The sequence below is a fragment of the Hyla sarda genome, chromosome 4 (assembly GCF_029499605.1).
Source record: "Hyla sarda isolate aHylSar1 chromosome 4, aHylSar1.hap1, whole genome shotgun sequence".
NCBI lineage: Eukaryota > Metazoa > Chordata > Amphibia > Anura > Hylidae > Hyla > Hyla sarda.
Genome location: NC_079192.1, coordinates 106,342,583 through 106,361,588, shown reverse-complemented (window position 1 = coordinate 106,361,588; position 19,006 = coordinate 106,342,583). Strand labels below are relative to the sequence as shown.

The 19,006-nt window shown below is 43.9% G+C and overlaps 1 long non-coding RNA gene across 1 annotated transcript in view; it reads left to right on the top strand.

Moving 5' to 3' along the window:
- The window catches only part of LOC130366879 (uncharacterized), a 103,175-nt gene extending 84,675 nt beyond the window's left edge, over positions 1–18,500 (top strand). Inside the window, exons 4-5 of the long non-coding RNA XR_008891973.1 lie at positions 16,801–16,993; positions 18,303–18,500. This is a non-coding gene — a long non-coding RNA (uncharacterized LOC130366879). The remainder of the gene's footprint in view (positions 1–16,800; positions 16,994–18,302) is intronic.
- Positions 18,501–19,006: the final 506 nt, after the last annotated feature.

Sequence of the window (19,006 nt, the reverse complement as noted above, 5' to 3'; positions counted from 1 at the left end):
TAATGTAGCGTTTTTAGGGTACATTCACAACGGTGGAGGTTTACGGTGAGTTTCTCACTAGGAGTTTGCGCTGCAGCAGAAAATTTGCCGCAGCTCAAACTTGAAGCAGGAAACTCACTGTAAACCCGCCCGTGTGAATGTACCCTGTACATTCACATGGGGGGGGTGCAAACCTCCAGCTGTTGCAAAACTACAACTCCCAACATGCACTAACAGACCATGCATACTGGGAGTTGTACTTTTGCAACAGCTGGAGGCACACTGGTTGGAAAACCTTGAGTTAGGTTCTGTTACCTAACTCATTATTTTCCAAACAGTGCGCCTCCAGCTGTTGCAAAACTACAACTCCCAATATGTTCTGATCGCCGAAGGGCCTGCTGGGGGGTGTAGTTATACAACAGCTGGAGGTGCGCAACTACAACTCCCAGCATGGCGAGACAGCCGTTTGCTGTTCGTGCACGCTGGGAGTTGTAGTTTTGAAAGATTCAGAGGCCACGGTTTAGAAACCACCGCACAGTGATCTCCAATCGGTGGCCTTCCAGATGTTGCAAAACTACAAATCCCAGCATGCCCGAACAGCAAACAGCTGTATGGGCATGCTGGGAGTTGTAGTTTTGCAACATATGGAGGGCTACAGTTTAGAGACCACTGTATATATGGAGGGCTACAGTTTAGAGACCACTCCAGATGTTGCTAGGCAACTCACCGACTTCCGTAGCCTGCACCAGGAAGCCGGTCGCACGTCATCGCTGCCCGCTGCCGCCGCTCATGGATAGGGATAGGAGGAGTAGCACCCCTGCCACCTCACTCCTATCCCTTCAGGGGGGTCGTGGGTGTCTTGGACAGCCCCGATCCCCCTTATTTTCCGGGTCACCGGAGACCTGTATGACCCGGAATCACCGCAGATCGACGGTCTGAATTGACCAGCGATTTGCGGCAATCGCCAACATGGACCCCCCTCTGTGATGTGCCAGGACGCCTGCTAAATGATTTCAGTAGGCATCCTGGTCCGGTCCCCGACCAGCTAGCGGCGGAAACCTTAATTCCCATGGGCGTACCCATACGCCCTCAGTCCTTAAGGACTCTAAATGGGTACACCCTCAGTCCTTAAGGGGTTAAAGGGCTCCGGATAGATGCCAGCAGGGGGGTTGCTGTTGTTGATGCTGGCGATGGTGGCTGGTGTTGCCCTTGAGAGCTGCAGCTAAAAAAAAGACGGTTGGCAGTGGCAGGCCTCCCTAGCAATGCCACTGCTGGGTGCCCGTACCTAGATGGGGCCCCCTCGCTCTGCTGGGGCCTCCACTTCGCCACTGCATTCACACATTATACACATACATCGTGACTGCCGACCAGGACCTTTGGACCAGGATTTTGGATTTGAAATCATCACAGCTGTGGGGCCCCACCCAGGAACAGCCCTCAAGCAGTGCCCGACCTGTCAGCCCGCCCCTGCCTCCTGCTCACCTGCATCACCAGTGCCACAGCAGCACAGGGGGTTGGGGTATGGGGTATATAATGGATAGGGGCCGCAGTGCCAGTCACCCGGCCAGCCCCACAGTACCAGACTGCCGCTCACCCGTGTCGCTCTGAGAGTGAGGGCTGCATGGCGCACGTAGCATACAGCCTGTCAGGCACCGGCACGCAAGAAAAGATGCTGCCAGGTGGACCCCCTTGCAACGCCACTGCTGGGGGCCCTTACCTAGTTGGGGGCCCCCACTATGCCACTGGTAAAAGAGACAGATGATCATCTGTGAGAAGTTAAGGAAGCAGACTTTTGTTGGACAATACAGGGGCCGACGTTTGTGTGACAGCAGTGGTTGCTGATAATGGAATAAAACATTGTGGCTGTGCTGCATCTAGGTAGCATGACACTGTCTTCCATGTATGGCACCTGTGCTTAATCTGGTCATAAGACATTTCTTGAAAGCATATGTCCGTCTGAAGGATGTGCTGGTTGTCTCACAAAGAGTTTGTGTTCTCTTTAACCACTCTTATGCCTTTAAGCACTAAAATAGCAGTGACTTGAATGGTCTTCCTTAAACCCATTTAATATGCTAAATTCAAATGTGCTTTTTTTTTTTTTTTTACATCCAATATGTTCATCCGTGAAACCAGCAGATCACTATAGTGCCTAATTTCCATGAACAAGTAAAATTACAGGTTGATTTTTCTTTCTCTGGTATTTTAGCAAGAATAAAACAATGTTTGATCCAATTTTTTTTTTTTTTGAGTGGTAGGGTAAGTGCATTAAATAGGTAGCAATTTTGGTAAATTACCTTAGTTCCTTACTCCATAAAGGCATATTCATATACATACATTTCTTTATTTTTCTGTTGTTTAATCCTTATGTGAACTCTACAAAGCATAATAAAAAATGTTATCTTTGGTTTTTGAGATTCAACCTTTTTATTAAGAGTATGCTTGCCAGTTTTGTATTCAAGGACAAAATAGTCCTGTTGTTAATTTGCAAAAGATTATTTATGCTACCTTAGGGCCTGGTCAGCCATGACAGATGTGAAGCAGGCCTTTTGACTAGTAGCAATCCTGTGCACAAACTGAAAGAACCATGCTGTCAATGCTCTGCTCTGCTTCTTTAAATAGCTGCAAGGAAAAAATCGAGCATAACTGATAAGTAATAATTTCAATTTGTTACTTACAAAAATGTACAAACAATTGCTTATATATACTTGCTATTTTGTTATGTTTCTTATGAGGAGTGCCATAAGGCTCCAAACATCCAGTAAAGTTATAGCTGAATCCCCATCAAGCTGAGAATACTGCCGCAGCTACCCCCTAAATGTATATTTTACACATAGGCTGCATTCACATCTCGTTTTTACACTATGGCTGCCGGATCAGGCTGGGGTACGGGAGCGCCCGGTTTGCCCCTCCCCCAGCCGGATTCGGTATACTACAGTTTTAGGTCCGGTCACAAAACTGGATACGCCTCAAAAATGAGCCGACCGGAGTCACCGTTTGACTCCGGTCGGCTCATTAAAGTAAATGGAGTTCAGCGCTGGTTTGCCCCTCCCCCAGCCAGATCCAGCAGCCATAGTGTAAAAAGGAGATGTAAATGCAGCCTTACACACCTTTACAGCATTCGCATAGCGGCTTTCACTGACTGCAGGAACGGAGCAGCCGCAGCGTGTGAGAAGGTGATGGGCGTGAGAAAGGGGAGGGGGCGGGGAGCAAATTATAAGTGAGAGGGGCAAATTATAAGTGAGGGGCACATGTCAGGGGGCATTATATGTGGGGGCACAAGACAGGACCCTCCACTGTCATGTGCCCCTCATATATAATACCCCTTGTCCTGTGCCCCTCACATGCCCCCTGTCCTGCCCCCTCAGGGGGCATTATATGTGAGTAGTACATGTCAGGGGGGGCATTATATGTGAGGGGCACAGGCCATGGGGTATTATATGTGAGGGGCACAGGACAGGGGGCATTATAAGTCAGGGTCACATGTCAGGGGGGCATTATGTGTTGGGGGCACATGACAGGGGGGCATTTTATGTGAGGGGCACATGACAGGGGGGCATTATATGTGAGGGGCACATGACAGGGGGAGCATTATATGTGAGGGGCACATGTCAGGGGGCATTATATGTGGGGGCACATGACAGGACCCCCCCACTGTCATGTGCCCCTCATATATAATTACCCCATGTCCTGTGCCCCTCACATATAATGCCCCCCTGAAATGTGCCCCTCACATGCCCCCTGTCCTGTTCCCTCAGGGGGCATTATATGTGAGGGGCACATGTCAGGGAGGCATTATATGTGAGGGGCACAGGCCATGGGGCATTATATGTGAGGGGCACAGGACAGGGGGCATTATAAGTCAGGGTCACATGTCAGGAGGGCATTATATGTGGGGGGCACATGACAGGGGGGCATTATGTGTGAGGGGCACATGTCAGGGGGCATTATATGTGGGGCCACATGACAGGGGCCCCTCTGTCATGTGCCCATATAATGCACAAATAATGCCCCCCTGACATTTGCCGCTTACTTATAATACCCAAAGTCATGTGCCCATCACTTATAATACCCCCTGCCCTGTGCCCCTCACATATAATGCCCCCCTGTCATGTGCTCCTCACATATAATGCCCCCGTCATGTGCCCCTCAGATATAATACCCACCCTGTCATTTGCCCCTGACATATAATGCCCCCCTGTCATTTGCCCCCACATATAATGCCCCCTGACATGTGCCCCTCACATATAATGCCACTCTCATATAATGCCCCATGTCCTGTGCCCCTCACATATAATGCCCCCTGTCCTGCCCCCTCAGGGGGCATTATATGTAAGGTGCACAGGACATGGGGCATTATATGTGAGGGGCAAAGGACAGGGGGCATTATAAGTCAGGGACATATGTCGGGGGGGGGCTGTCCTGTGCCTCCACATATCATGCCCAAAGCCCTGTGCCCCTCACACATAATGCCCCCTGAGGGGGCTGGATCAGGGGCATTATATGAGAGGGGAACAGGACAGGGTGCATTATATGTGAGGGGCACAGGACAGAGGGCATTATTATTATTATTATTATGTGGGGGTAACAGGACGGATTATAATTATTATATGTGGGGGCACAGGATGGGGCATTATTACTATAAGTGAGGGGCACAGAGTGTTTTGCATTTCAGAGGTATAGGCCGGCATTTACCATTGTAGGTGTAAGTGAAGTATTTTTTATGTGTAGGAGCACCAAATTTATTAAAAGGTAGCAGACCATTTGATAAATTTTGTGCAGGTCACATTTTCTAAAATTTCACTCTTCACATACACCAAAAAGCTATGTCTGGGCTGGTGTAGTTTTAGAGACTTTTCAGTGTCTTTGCGCCTTTTTTGTGCCTTTTCACAAAAAGACGCAGTTCAAAAAACCCGTCCATATCATGTTTTTTATTGCCAAAATCAGTGGATTGCAACTCAAGCGCCAAAAAAGGCGCAAATAAACCCTGCTTGCGCCTTCTTTGCAAAATTTCTAGACACAAAAAACAGTCTAAGGACAATTATACATGTCGGCCATAGTGTATATTATAGGGAATTTTTGGGGTAGTATGGTTTTTATGGGCCACAATACATTACGGTATTCAGAGGGTGCATGGCAAAGTTATATTCAGAGAGCACAGTATGTGGTAGTATTATATTCGGAGGGCTCAGTGTGTTGTAGTAATATCTGGTATTCAGAGGTTACGGTGTGTGGCGGTTTTATATACAGAGGATACGGTGTGTGGTGGTTTTATATTCAGAGGTTACGGTGTGTGGAGGTTTTATATACAGAGGGTACAGTGTGTAGTAGTATCATATTCAGAGGGTACGGTGTGTAGTAGTTTCATATTCAGAGGGTATGGTGTGTGCCAGTATTATATTCAAAGGATACAGCGGTTGCCAGTATTATAATAATGATTGTTTTCATTTAGAGGATCAGAATCCGCTGACATAGTGAGGAACCATCAAATTCTGCTGAGTGAACATTTAGCTGGAACAAGTCCTGGCGGTATGTACCATCTGAATTAGATAAGGGAAGACTACAGAGAAGACGTCACCTGTAGTCACTGATATCATTCTGTATTCTCCTCCCTATTTCCCATCAGAGCTGGAGTCACTTGTAAGTTCTGCAGTAATGATGGGTGAAACAACAACTCCAAGCATAACCTTACCACTGCTTAGGTCATACTGGGAGCTGTAGTTTTAAAATGGTAAAAACTTCTTTAGCACTTTCCCATTCTGTGGCAATTGGTATATTTGATTATTATACTGGAAATCATTTTCTGCTAATTCTACAGCGCGGGCATCACAACATGCTACAGTGTGGGCATCACAACATGCTACAGCGTGGGCATCACAACATGCTACAGCGCGGACATCACAACATGCTACAGCGCGGGTATCACAACATGCTACAGTGCGGGCATCACAACTTGCTACAGCACGGACATCACAACATGCTACAGTGTGGGCATCACAACATGCTACAGCGCGGACATCACAACATGCTACAGCGCGGGTATCACAACATGCTACAGAGCGGGCATCACAACATGCTACAGCGCGGGCATCACAACATGCTACAGCGCAGGTATCACAACATGCTACAGCGCGGGCATCACAACATGCTAGAGCGCGGGCATCACAACATGCTACAGTGTGGGCATCACAACATGCTACAGTGTGGGCATCACAACATGCTAGAGAGCGGGCATCACAACATGCTACAGCGCGGGCATCACAACATGCTACAGCGCGGACATCACAACATGCTACAGCGCGGGCATCACGACATGCTACAGCGCGGACATCACAACATGCTACAGCGCGGGCATCACGACATGCTACAGCGCGGACATCACAACATGCTACAGCGCGGGCATCACGACATGCTACAGCGCGGGCATCACGACATGCTACAGCGCGGACATCACAACATGCTACAGCGCGGACATCAGAACATGCTACAGCGCAGGCATCACAACATGCTACAGCGCGGGCATCACGACATGCTACAGTGCGGACATCACAACATGCTACAAAAATCAGGGCCTGTATCCCTTAATGTTATGTTTTTGCAAATATTCATCCAGTTGCTGTTTAAACGTCTGTACAGACTAATAAAACCGCATCTGCAGGCAGAGGATTCCACATCCTTATTGTTCTTAGTGTAAAAAACTTTTTCCTTTGCCTTTCTTCCAGTCTAAAAGTTGCTGAGTTGCCCATAGCAACCAATCAGATCGCTTCTTTCATTTGTAAAAAGGCCTTGGTTGCTATGGGCAACTGGTTAACTTTTCCTCTGGACAGGTTTTGATAAATCTCCCACTAAATGTGTGACCATGTGTCCTATGTGTAGTCCTGTTCATGTAAACATATATATTATACGTAAACTGCTTAAAATGTCTTATGATCTTTGTAATATTGATATATCTGGTTAAATATATCCTATCTGTCCGCAGGGAAAGTCTCTGTGCGAACAGCCGTCTCCTAGATGGCTAAGCATTTCGTGCGGTGTCTGCAGAAAGAATGAACGTGTTCATTCTTTCTGCGGAGACAGAAAAGGAATTTCCGTGGTGGAAACATCTGGTATGGATATTCTGCCGTAAGCACAGTGCAGCAGAATCCTGTTGAACTAAATGAGACTCTGCTACAGCGGAATGCCCGGGCCGAATTCCGCATTGGAAATTCTGATGTGTGAACATGGCCTATGAGTCTTAAACAAGGTTAGGACTGTATGATACATTAAATATTGTAAGTACCTTAAGCAGCAACTTATTTTCTGTCCGACAACACAAAATACTCTAATAGTGCCCCTCCCGAGACTAGACTCTGGATCCGCCCCTGGGGGCAGGCATAGCATTATTTTGTCCAACTGTAGACAGTGCAGAGGGGTGTGACGCTTCTGTGGCAGCCAATTTTCTTACAGCCAGACACGTTACAATAAAGAAAATATGGCTGATCAATGTTACATACGTACCTTGCCCGGCTCAAATACCGCTTCTATCTTCTTCATAACATCCCTGTAACAGCCCTTCGTGAGTGAGTGACGTGCCAGCCAGCCTGTCAGTAAGTGAGAGTGCCAGACCAATTAGTTGTGGTGGCGATGCTGGGGCTCAATCCCCCATTAACCTGATCTGCATTTCAGTTCTTTGACCATGATTGGGGTTTACCCCTTCGCTAGCATTCCAGTTTCTCTGCATTCTTCTAATTGTAGTGACCTCCTTTGCTCAACCCTCACTTTGCTTAACCCCTTAAGGACTCAGGGTTTTTCCTTTTTTCCTCCTCACCTTTTAAAAATCATGACACTTTCAGTTTTCCACCTACAGACCCATATAAGGGCTTGTTTTATGAGCTACCAATTTTACTTTGTAATGACATCAGTAATTTTACCAAAAAATCTACGGCAAAACAAAAATAAATTATTCGTGGGACAGGAATGAAAAAAAAACGCCATTTTATAACTTATGGGGGCTTTTACTTCTGTATAAAAATTATAACTTTTTGCACGAAAATTAGCACATTTAACCCCTTAAGGACTGAGCCCTTTTCACCTTAAGGACTCGGCCATTTTTTGCAAATCTGACCACTGTCACTTTAAACATTAATAACTCTGGAATGCTTTTAGTTATCATTCTGATTCCGAGATTCTTTTTTCGTGACATATTCTACTTTAACATAGTGGTAAAATGTTGTGGTAACTTGCATCCTTTCTTGGTGAAAAATCCCCAAATTTGATGAAAAATGTGAAAATTTTGCATTTTTCTAACTTTGAAGCTCTCTGCTTGTAAGGAAAATGGATATTCCCAAAACATTTTATTCACATATAAAATAGGTCTACTTTATGTTTGCATCATAAAATTGACGTGTTTTTACTTTTGGAAGACCCCAGAGGGCTTCAAAGTTCAGCAGCAATTTTCCAATTTTTCACAAAATTTTGAAACTCGCTTTTTTTCAGGGACCAGTTCAGGTTTGAAGTGGATTTGAAGGGTCTTCATATTAGAAATACCCCATAAATTACCCCATTATAAAAACTGCACCCCCCAAAGTATTCAAAATGACATTCAGTAAGCGTTTTAACCCTTTAGGAGTTTCACAGGAATAGCAGCAAAGTGAAGGATAAAATTCACAATCTTCATTTTTTACACTCGCATGTTCTTGTAGACCCAATTTTTGAATTTTTGCAAGGGGTAAAAAGGAGAAAATTTTTACTTGTATTTGAAACCCAATTTCTCTCGAGTAAGCACATACCTCATATGTCTATGTTAATTGTTCGGCGGGCGCAGTAGAGGGCTCAGAAGGGAAGGAGCGACAAATGGTTTTTGGGGGGCATGTCACCTTTAGAAAGCCCCTATGGTGCCAGAACAGCAAAAAAAAAACACATGGCATACCCTTTTGGAAACTAGACCCCTCGGGGAACATAACAAGGGGTAAAGTAAACCTTAATACCCCACAGGTGATTCACGACTTTTGCATATGTAAAAAAAAAAAAAATTACCTAAAATGCTTGGTTTCCCAAAAGTTTTAAATTTTTTAAAAAGGGTAATAGCAGAAAATACCCCTCAAAATTTGAAGCCCAATTTCTCCCGATTCAGAAAACACCCCATATGGGGGTGAAAAGTGCTCTGCTGGTGCACTACAGGTGTCAGAAGAGAAGGAGTCACATTTGGCTTTTTTGAAGGAAAGCTTGCTCTGGTGGCAGGACAGCAAAAAAAAAACACATGGCATACCATTTTGGAAACTAGTCCCCTCGGGGAATGTAACAAGGGGTAAAGTGAACCTTAATATCCTACAGGTGTTTCACGACTTTTGCATATGTAAAAAAAAATTTTTTTTTTACCTAAAATGCTTCTTTTCCCAAAAATTTTACATTTTTAAAAAGGGTAAAAGCAGAAAATACCCCTCAAAATTTGTAACACAATTTCTCCTGAGTACGGCGATACCCCATATGTGACCCTAAACTATTGCCTTGAAATACGACAGGGCTCCAAAGTGAGAGCGCAATGCGCATTTGAGGCCTAAATTAGGGATTGCATAGGGGTGGACATAGGGGAATTCTACGCCAGTGATTCCTAAACAGGGTGCCTCCAGCTGTTGTAAAACTCCCAGCATGCTTGGACAGTCAGTGGCTATCTGGCAATACTGGGAGTAGTTGTTTTGCAACAGCTGGAGGCTCCGTTTTGGAAACCGTGGTGTACCAGACGTTTTTCATTTTTATTGGAGAGGGGGGCTGTGTAGGGGTATGTGTATATGTAGTGTTTTTTACTTTTTTTTTTATTGTGTGTTAGTGTAGTGTACTGTTTTTAGGGTACAGTCGCACGGGCGGGGGTTCACAGTAGTTTCTCGCTGGCAGTTTGAGCTGCGGCAGAAAATTTGCCGCAGCTCAAACTTGCAGCCCGATACTTACTGTAAACCTCCACCCATGTGAGTGTACCCTGTACATTCACATGGGGGGGGGGGGGACATCCAGCTGTTGCAAAACTACAACTCCCAGCATGCGCTGACAGACTGTACATGCTGAGAGTTTTAGTTTTGCAACAGCTGTAGGCACACTGGTTATGTATCACTGAGTTTGTGACCTTACTCAGTGTTTCAAAACCAGTGTGCCTCCAGCTGTTGCAAAACTACAACTCCCAGCATGTACGGTGCATGGTGTAAGGTGACTGCTGGGAGTTGTAGTTTGCAACAGCTGGAGGCACACCGGTAGTGAAACACTGAGTTAGGTTAAAAAAAAACTGAGTTTCACAACCAGTGTGCCTTCAGCTGTTGCAAAACTACAACTCTCAGCAGTCACCGACAGCCAATGGGCATGCTGGGAATTGTAGTTATGCAACCAGCAGATGCACCACTACAACTCCTAGCATGCACTTTAGCTGTTTGTGCAAGCTGGGAGTTGTATTTATACAACAGCTGAAGGTACACTTTTCCATAGAAAAAATGTGCCTCCAGCTGTTGCAAAACCATAAGTCCCAGCATGCCCATAAGGGAATGCTGGGAGTTGTGGTGGTCTGCCTCCTGCTGTTGCATAACTACAGCTCCCAGCATGCCCTTTTTGCATGCCTGGAAATGTTGCTAAGCAACAGCAGGAGGCTGTCACTCGCCTCCTGCTGCTGCTCAGTCGCAGGACAGTCCCTCGCCGCGGCCGTCACTCCTGGGGCCCCGGTCCCAACAGGGACGCCGGGGATCGGGGTCCCCAGCACTGGGGGTCTTCTTCCCGCACCCGCTCACGTCCTCCGGAAGAGGGGCGGAGCGGGCGCGAGAGTGACCCCCCCAGCAGGTGCCCTGATTGGTCGGCCGGTAAACCGGCCGATGAATCAGGGCGATCGTGAGGTGGCACCAGTGCCACCTCAACCCTGCTGGCTCTGGCTGTTCGGGGCCATCAGAGACGGCCCCGATCAGCCAGTAATTCCGGGTCACCGGGTCACTGGAGACCCGATTGACCTGGAATCGCCGCAGATCGCTGGACTGAATTGTCCAGCGATCTGCAGCCATCGCCGACATGGGGGGGCATAATGACCCCCCTGAGCGATATGCCGGGATGCCTGCTGAATGATTTCAGCAGGCATCCGACTCCGGTCCCCAACCGGCTAGCGGTGGGGACCGGAATTCCCACGGGCGTATGGATACGCCCTGCGTCCTTAAGGTCTCGGAATGCAGGGCGTATCCATACGCCCTGCGTCCTTAAGAGGTTAAGAATGTCCTATTCTGATCCCTATAACTCTTTTATTTTTCTGCATATGGAGTGGTATGAGGGCAATTTTTTTGCGCCATGATCTGAAATTTTTATCGGCACCATTTTTGTTTTGATGGAACTTTTTGGACTTTGGAATTTTGGACTTTGGAATTTTTTTACGTGTATGCCATTGACCATGCTGTTTAATTAACATCATATTTTTATAGTTCAGATATTTACGCACGTGCCAATATCACATATGTTTATATTTATTTTTGTAAAACAAAAATTTAATGGGAAAAAGGGGGGTGATTCAAACTTTTATGAGAGAAAGGGTTAAATCACATTTATTAACAGGGGAGCGGGCACAGGGCATACATGTACGCCCTGCGTCCTTAACAGGCTCAGCCTCCTGACTTTGTACTTTTGGTCTCTAGGTTTGACCCGTGCCTGACCTGACTTTTTTATCTCTTGTACTATCCTGTTAACCTATTTGGTACAGTTTTTTACCTCAACTGTTTGACGCTTCTTGACACACCTTGCAATTTGTTAAGCATAGGGACCATCATCCAGTTAGGAACTGCTGTTAAGGGCAGATCGTTCCAGTAGGTAGAGCAGTGGTTGTTGGCAGCTAGATCCAGGTCTGCATTGATTCTTGCCCTCAGATGTGACCATCAAAAGGGATGTTTAGGGAAGATTTATTTATGTTTGTCTCATTTTAATAGTAACAGGAGATTACACAGGATTAAAGAAAACAGTACTAGATAACAAGTTAGGACACTTAAAGGGGTTATCCAGGGAAAACCTTTTTTTTATATATATGTCAACTGGCTCCAGAAAGTTAGACAGATTTGTAAATTACTTCTATTAAAAAATCTTAATCCTTTCAGTACTTATGAGCTTCTGAAGTTTAGGCTGTTCTTTTCTGTCTAAGTAATCTCTGATGACACATGTCTTGGGAACCGCCCAGTTTAGAAGAGGTTTGCTATGGGAATTTGCTTCTAAACTGGGCAGTTCCCGAGACACGTGTCATCAGAGATTAGTTAGACAGAAAAGAACAACCCTAACTTCAGAAGCTCATAAGTACTGAAAGGATTAAGATTTTTTAATAGAAGTAATTTACAAATCTGTTTAACTTTCTGGAGCCAGTTGATATATATAAAAAAAAGTTTTTTCCTGGAATACCCCTTTAAACATTTTTTGTTGTTGTTGTTTTCTGTGCATGATTTTCGTTTAACAAGGTTATTCAGTTAAGACTTACGGACATGAACCAGAGTGCAAACAGTGACCCCTGCTCTGGTAGACCAGGGACATTGTATTACAGTGTTATATGGAGTAGAGAAGCAGCCCTGCCATAACAGGCAGAATCCAAAGGTATACTATATACTTTATGTTACCTATAATATAAGGCACATAACCTTCAGATTTTACCCCAAAGTACAAAAAGAAAGTATATAGCTTAACAATTAGTTTTCATTCTTAGTTTGTCAGTTCATCGTTGACATCCTGTTAGAAGCTGTCAATCTGTTAAATTGGGGAAAATCCAAAACTAGCAAGAACTATAAGTAGAATTCCAGGATGATTTTCCCCTCAGTGATATTTTAGAAAGACTGGATGTTTTGTTCAAATTTTGTCATATTAAAAGGCTATTCCAAACTGTGTTATGCCTAGTAAAGACTTTCAGGGGGTATGTCACGCTCAATCTCCTCAAACCTTGTACTAAACACAATATAGTGTATCAAAGTGCCCCCTTAATCCAATATTTTAAATTTTTCTCCTTTTTTCAGAACACTAAAAAATGTTAGCAGGTTTATGGAAATTATATACAGTTAAAACCACAATGACTGTTACGCCGAGCGCTCCGGGTCTCCGCTCCTCCCCGGAGCGCTCGCAACATCCTCGCAATCGCAGCGCCCCGGTCAGACCTGCTGACCGGGTGCGCTGCGATACCTCTCCCAGCCGGGATGCGATTCGCGATGCGGGTGGCGCCCGCTCGCGATGCGCACCCCGGCTCCCGTACCTGACTCGCTCTCCCTCGGTCCTGTCCCGGCGCGCGCGGCCCCGCTCCTTAGGGCGCGCGCGCGCCGGGTCTCTACGATTTAAAGGGCCACTGCGCCGCTGATTGGCGCAGTTGGCTTAATTAGTTCATTCACCTGTGCACTTCCCTATTTAACCTCACTTCCCCTTCCCTTCCTTGCCGGATCTTGTTGCCCTTGTGCCTAGTGAAAGCGTTCCCTTGTGTGTTCCTAGCCTGTGTTCCAGACCTCCTGCCGTTGCCCCTGACTACGATCCTTGCTGCCTGCCCCGACCTTCTGCTACGTCCGACCTTGCCTTTGTCTACTCCCTTGTACCGCGCCTATCTTCAGCAGTCAGAGAGGTTGAGCCGTTGCTAGTGGATACGACCTGGTTACTACCGCCGCAGCAAGACCATCCCGCTTTGCGGCGGGCTCTGGTGAACACCAGTAGTAACTTAGAACCGGTCCACTAGCACGGTCCACGCCAATCCCTCTCTGGCACAGAGGATCCACCTCCTGCCAGCCGGCATCGTGACAATGACAAGACATGGCAAATTGTGAATGCAACCTATGTGCTGCCTGGCACAGTTTTGTAGATATAAGAATGCACTCATCAGCAGGAAGGGGTGTAAAACCTGTTTCATGCTGTCCTTTTCATCTCCCTTAAAGGGGTACTCCGGTGGAAAACAATTTTTTTTTTTTTTTCAAATCAACTAGTGCCAGAAAGTTAAACAGATTTGTGAATTACTTCTATTTAAAAATCTTAATCCTTCCAATACTTATCAGCTGCTGTATGCTTTAGAGGAAGTTGATGAGTTGTTCTTTTAGTCTGACCACAGTGCTCTCTGCTGATACCTCTGTCCATGTCATGAACTGTCCAGAGCAGGAGAGGTTTGCTATGATGATTTACTCCTACTGTAGACAGTTCCTGACATGGACAGAGGTATCAGCAGAGAGCACTGTGGTCAGACTAAAAAGAACAGCTCAACTATGTAAAAAACTAAAAATGTAGTTTGAGTAAGGCATGCAGGGAGCAAAGGATGGCTGGCCGGAGAGGAATGTTCTTTTAGGCATAAAATGGGGAGGAGCAAAAGTATGAGTACTCTCCACACCATGTGGAGCATTTTTATTTTTTTACATGGTCTCCGTTATACTGTTATAAGTACCTTTTGTCATTTACTTATTGCAGATATATATATATATATATATATATATATATATCCAAACAAGGAGAGAGGCAGCACTCTCACCCTTTTCCCGGGCTCTACCTTACTAAAATCGCTGCACATGGTGCAAACAAGACAAAATTCTTCTGAAAATGTGTGCTGTGCCCCTTTTTCAATAACTATGGCCCAGTTTACACCAAAAAAAAGACAAATTTACTTTTTAATATTCCCACACCACAATATCTGTTAAACAAGACATCAAAGGACAAAATTCTACATGCTGCGCAAATACATGCTATTATTTGCAACACGTGTGAATTAGAAATACTCCGATCTCTTGATGCTGATCCTCAGTTTGCGGATACCATTAATCTGTTTTAATCTTGTCCATTGAACCAAATATTGAATCACCGTAAAATTCATTTTGCAGCTTACTATGGAGGAGACTGACACTATGCAAGAGGACTCAGAAGCTAGTAATATGGGTGGCTGACTTAAGACATTTCATCAAGTGTTTTGAAATCCTCCTTTAAAAGACTAAACACAAGAAAGTAAGATAAAGTGAAAAGAAGGATTAAGTGATCATGGTGTAAGTGGAACCAATAAAAGTGTTGTTAGCATCTGTTTGTAAGGGTTAGTGTACCTTTAATGCCCGGCCTGCATTCTCTCTTAATAAATGCCATGTGTCTGAAACCCAAAATACGTAAACTATGGGAGTTTTATTTTGCTGTACAAATTAAGCAGCTTATTACAAGTGATGCTTTGTATCTGTTCAAATAATATGAAGAAGCTTGTAAAAGTCAAATGTCAGTCACTTAATTGTCTCCTACAGGAAGTCAGAGATTTGCATTCCTCGCTTGTAACTAGCAAACAGTTCCAAGTGTGCTTCTCTTTCGGGGCATCTTCCTGCATGGACGCTGTTGTTTAGATTCCAGAATAAGAATCTTTATTTTGGCAACTACTTTGTTGACCGACTCCTATTTTGAGATGGTCTCCCATATTTTGTCTCTATAAAGAAATAAATATATTGTCCTCCTGCATAACTTGTACAGTCCTCCATTTTAGTGATTTCACTTTTTCGTGAATCTGTATTTACTTGAATATGACAATGAGAACTAATTTCCCACACTTTTTCCCTACTGACGATCGTATGGGTAAAACTTCTAGCCACACTACTGAGACCTGACATTGAATAAGCCTCTGAACATGACAATTTAACCCATTTGTGCAGTCTTATTTCTCTATTATCATATTTTTTATAGTATTGTACATATTTGCAGCATGCATTATGGTATGCCCTAAAATAAACCTTTACCTCATTCCAAATCCTGATGGCAATCATGTTGTCAGGGTTCACAGGTATTGGTGTGTGTGCTCTATGATAACTTTAAAATGATTATTAATGTCTATAGTGTAGATACCAATACTTAAAAGTACAATTTTAATAAAAATTCTCCATTGGGATAAAACAAAACAAAAAATTTCCAAAATAAAAAAACAATAACACATTGGTAATAATAATAACACATAATAATAAATAACACATTGGTTTTTCCATAGCCATAACAGTAATGAACTGCTCATAAAAGTGTCTTCCTTTTGTAAGAGATTTAAGTTATTAGTATTATATTTATATGTTTATCTACACAGAATGTACCTCCATCTTGTTAACATTCCAAACTTAACTTTTGTACTTCTTTGTAAGCTATTGATTTAAGTTGGGTTTCCTGTTTGCTCCACTTTTGCAGCCTTCTCCCAATCTCCTATGTACACTAGGATGTGTTAACATTTGTCTTGTGAATAGTTAATGAGATATTGATGGGATGCCAATACAGAAGAGGAGGGAGTCAGCTGGATCAGTTTAAAAGGGCCTTGAAGTGCAGCAGCTGTGGCTAAACTTTGAGGAGAGGATCAAGTCAAGAATAAGAGATAGGCAAACTTTGGCTTAAATGTTCTTCCCTCTGATTGTCCTTGGACATCTGCCTCATCTCCTGTCAGGAATGTTGGCAGCTGTTAGATCAGAATAACACTGCTGCTCGGTCATCCTGATAGCTGGGTCTGCTAATACTTTAAGCCAACTGGTCTCTGCACTATGCCTAAACTGATACACAACTATGCTAATGTCTAAAGTCAACTGCATTTCCAACAGCTATGAAATACATAGAGCTTTTACTGTTCATCTGTTTTACGTTCACGATAATTTGCTGTCGTTGTTGATGGTAAAAGTAACTATGTGACTATTGTAACAACTGTCTGGGTATCTGGAACAGCACACAGTCCAGGAGCTGGAGAGATCATTTTCTACTTTACTTCTTATAACTATATTAATCTACTAAAAACTAGTCCAAAAGTATTTATTGAAACTGTTGCATTTAAATTTGGATTAATAGTAAAAAAAAAACAACAACAGCATAACAATGAAATGATAATAATAATAATCTTTATTGATGTAGCATTAAAGAAGAATGGTGGCTAGAAAGGGAAAAGCAGGACATGAGGTCATCAGAGGAGACAACATATTACTCTATATACTACACTCCGCCAGAAGAAGCGCAAACCAGAGCGAAACAACTTGCCAACTTGTCCCGGTGGGCCCCTGCCTCCACTGATCTATGCCTGTACCTTGTTGAATAAAGCCTGTGGATGGTGAGTGCAATCTCGTTTTTTGACTCTTCTTTGTTATAATACTCTACTTTACCAGGGGATGAAGTTACAGGATTAGGACAGCAAATGTAGTCCTTTGATCCAGGTGAAGGAAAGTCTAGCTTTGACTTTGATTTTCGCCACAAAATTAAAATATGCTGCAGAGCTTACATGTTCCCAATTACTTGCTAAATTGCACCAATGACCAATGAATTTAGATATCAGAGTCAGAAAGAGTAACTCATTATGCCTATTCTTGACTACAGAGTATTTGGGAGAAGAGTTGAGAATATTTCATTTCCATCCGACATTTTCATAAATCACTCAATATCAATATCTGTGCCCTAATTTTTATTTTTTTTACTGTTCTTTGGTTGAGTGACTTTTATGCCAAAGTTTTGCGACTTTTTATTTAGAAGGTTTACCAGGTTGTCCTTTCAGTTATTATTCAAAAGTTAGGAATTTATGATGTGCTACATTTCTGTTTGGAGCATTTTTGGTGCAAATCTACACCAGCCCTAACTTGGCATACAAAACTGGCTCTGGACAGCATTATTAAGAAACATTTTGTTGCATGGGTTAAAAAGTCACACAAAAAGTCACAGATGGATTACCATACAAAGTGGAGTAAGAAATGTACCCCGCACCATGTAATAAAGTTAGTGCAGGAGCAAATTTTTACCACACAAGTTAGTGGGGTAAAAAGACATGTACCTACAGCACTCTTGATGAATTCCCCTCTATATCTCTAATACAAAAATGATGAAGACTCTTCTTACTTGTTGTAGCTGTTCATGCTCTCATCGCATTTCTGTTGTAGGTGTGACAATATACTATCCATAGGGGTATCATGTCATATGAATGGGCTGGTCACTCAACGCTGTAGTGACATCATTATATTTAGTTTGATGTGTCACTTCAGTGGTTCATTGTTCCAGCAATTGCCCAAGATTCAGCAAGAATATGGTGAAGAATTGGGAATCCATGTAAGTGGTGCTTCATTATCCCTACTCTATGCCACATGCACGACATTCATCAACAAGACTTATATGCTATTGATGAATGTGGTACGGGATAACAATACTAGATCAGGTCTAAAACAATGTCAGGTCATCTATTAATAGGGGTGTTGCCAAAAGCATAAGAATACCCCTATATCATAATTGATGGTAGGAGGGCGGGGGTGGGGGAGGGGTAGATTTCTATTGGGGCCCTGAAAGTTTACAATTTTCTTAATTTATTTGCACCAAACAACTTAAGTAAATCTGCTGATAAATATGCCTCTGTCTGTATTGTTTTCTCTGTCCTTCAGGTGTGAGGCCACTAGAACCAGCAAGAAGAATAAAAGCATTCAGAATGCTATGTTATTTTAATGTCCCAGCACCAAAGGATGTACTGTGGGCTAAAGATAGCCTTTGGCATCACTGCTGTCTCTATGTTGGACCAATTGCTCCATGATGTAATGTATTATACTGTTTACTGTTTTGTATTCCTGTGTTATGTTCTCCTTGAATTATGTACTGTACCCCTAAGGGATTTTGGCAGAGTGTCCAGGTGACCCTGAAGCCCCAATTTGAGCCCCTTAACATTGACCTTTATATAGTGTAGGGAGGAGGAGCTGTTCAGTTAGAAGAGAGTTTTAGTTGGAATTCCAGTGTGAGAGGAGAGTTGTGAGGAGTCAAGGAGAGAGGAGCTTAGGAGTTGGAGAGATGAGAAACAGAGTGAGGAAACCTGAAGAAAGAGTCTAAAGTCTGCAGCCAGGCCAATCTAAGGAAAACCCCAGCACACAAGTGAAAGTCAAAACCTGGCAGTAAGCACAGAGTCCTTGGGGAAGAAACATGTATAGTCTTCAGTCATTCAGCCCAAAGTCTCTAAATCCAGCATGGGCTGCACTAATCTGCAGTTTCATCTACAGGTCTCAGCAAGGCGACAGGCTTCCCGGCTTACACTCTGCACATTCCTCTGCACAAAAGTGTGTGCTGTCAAGAATTAGCTAAATCCTGCAACCATGAAGAT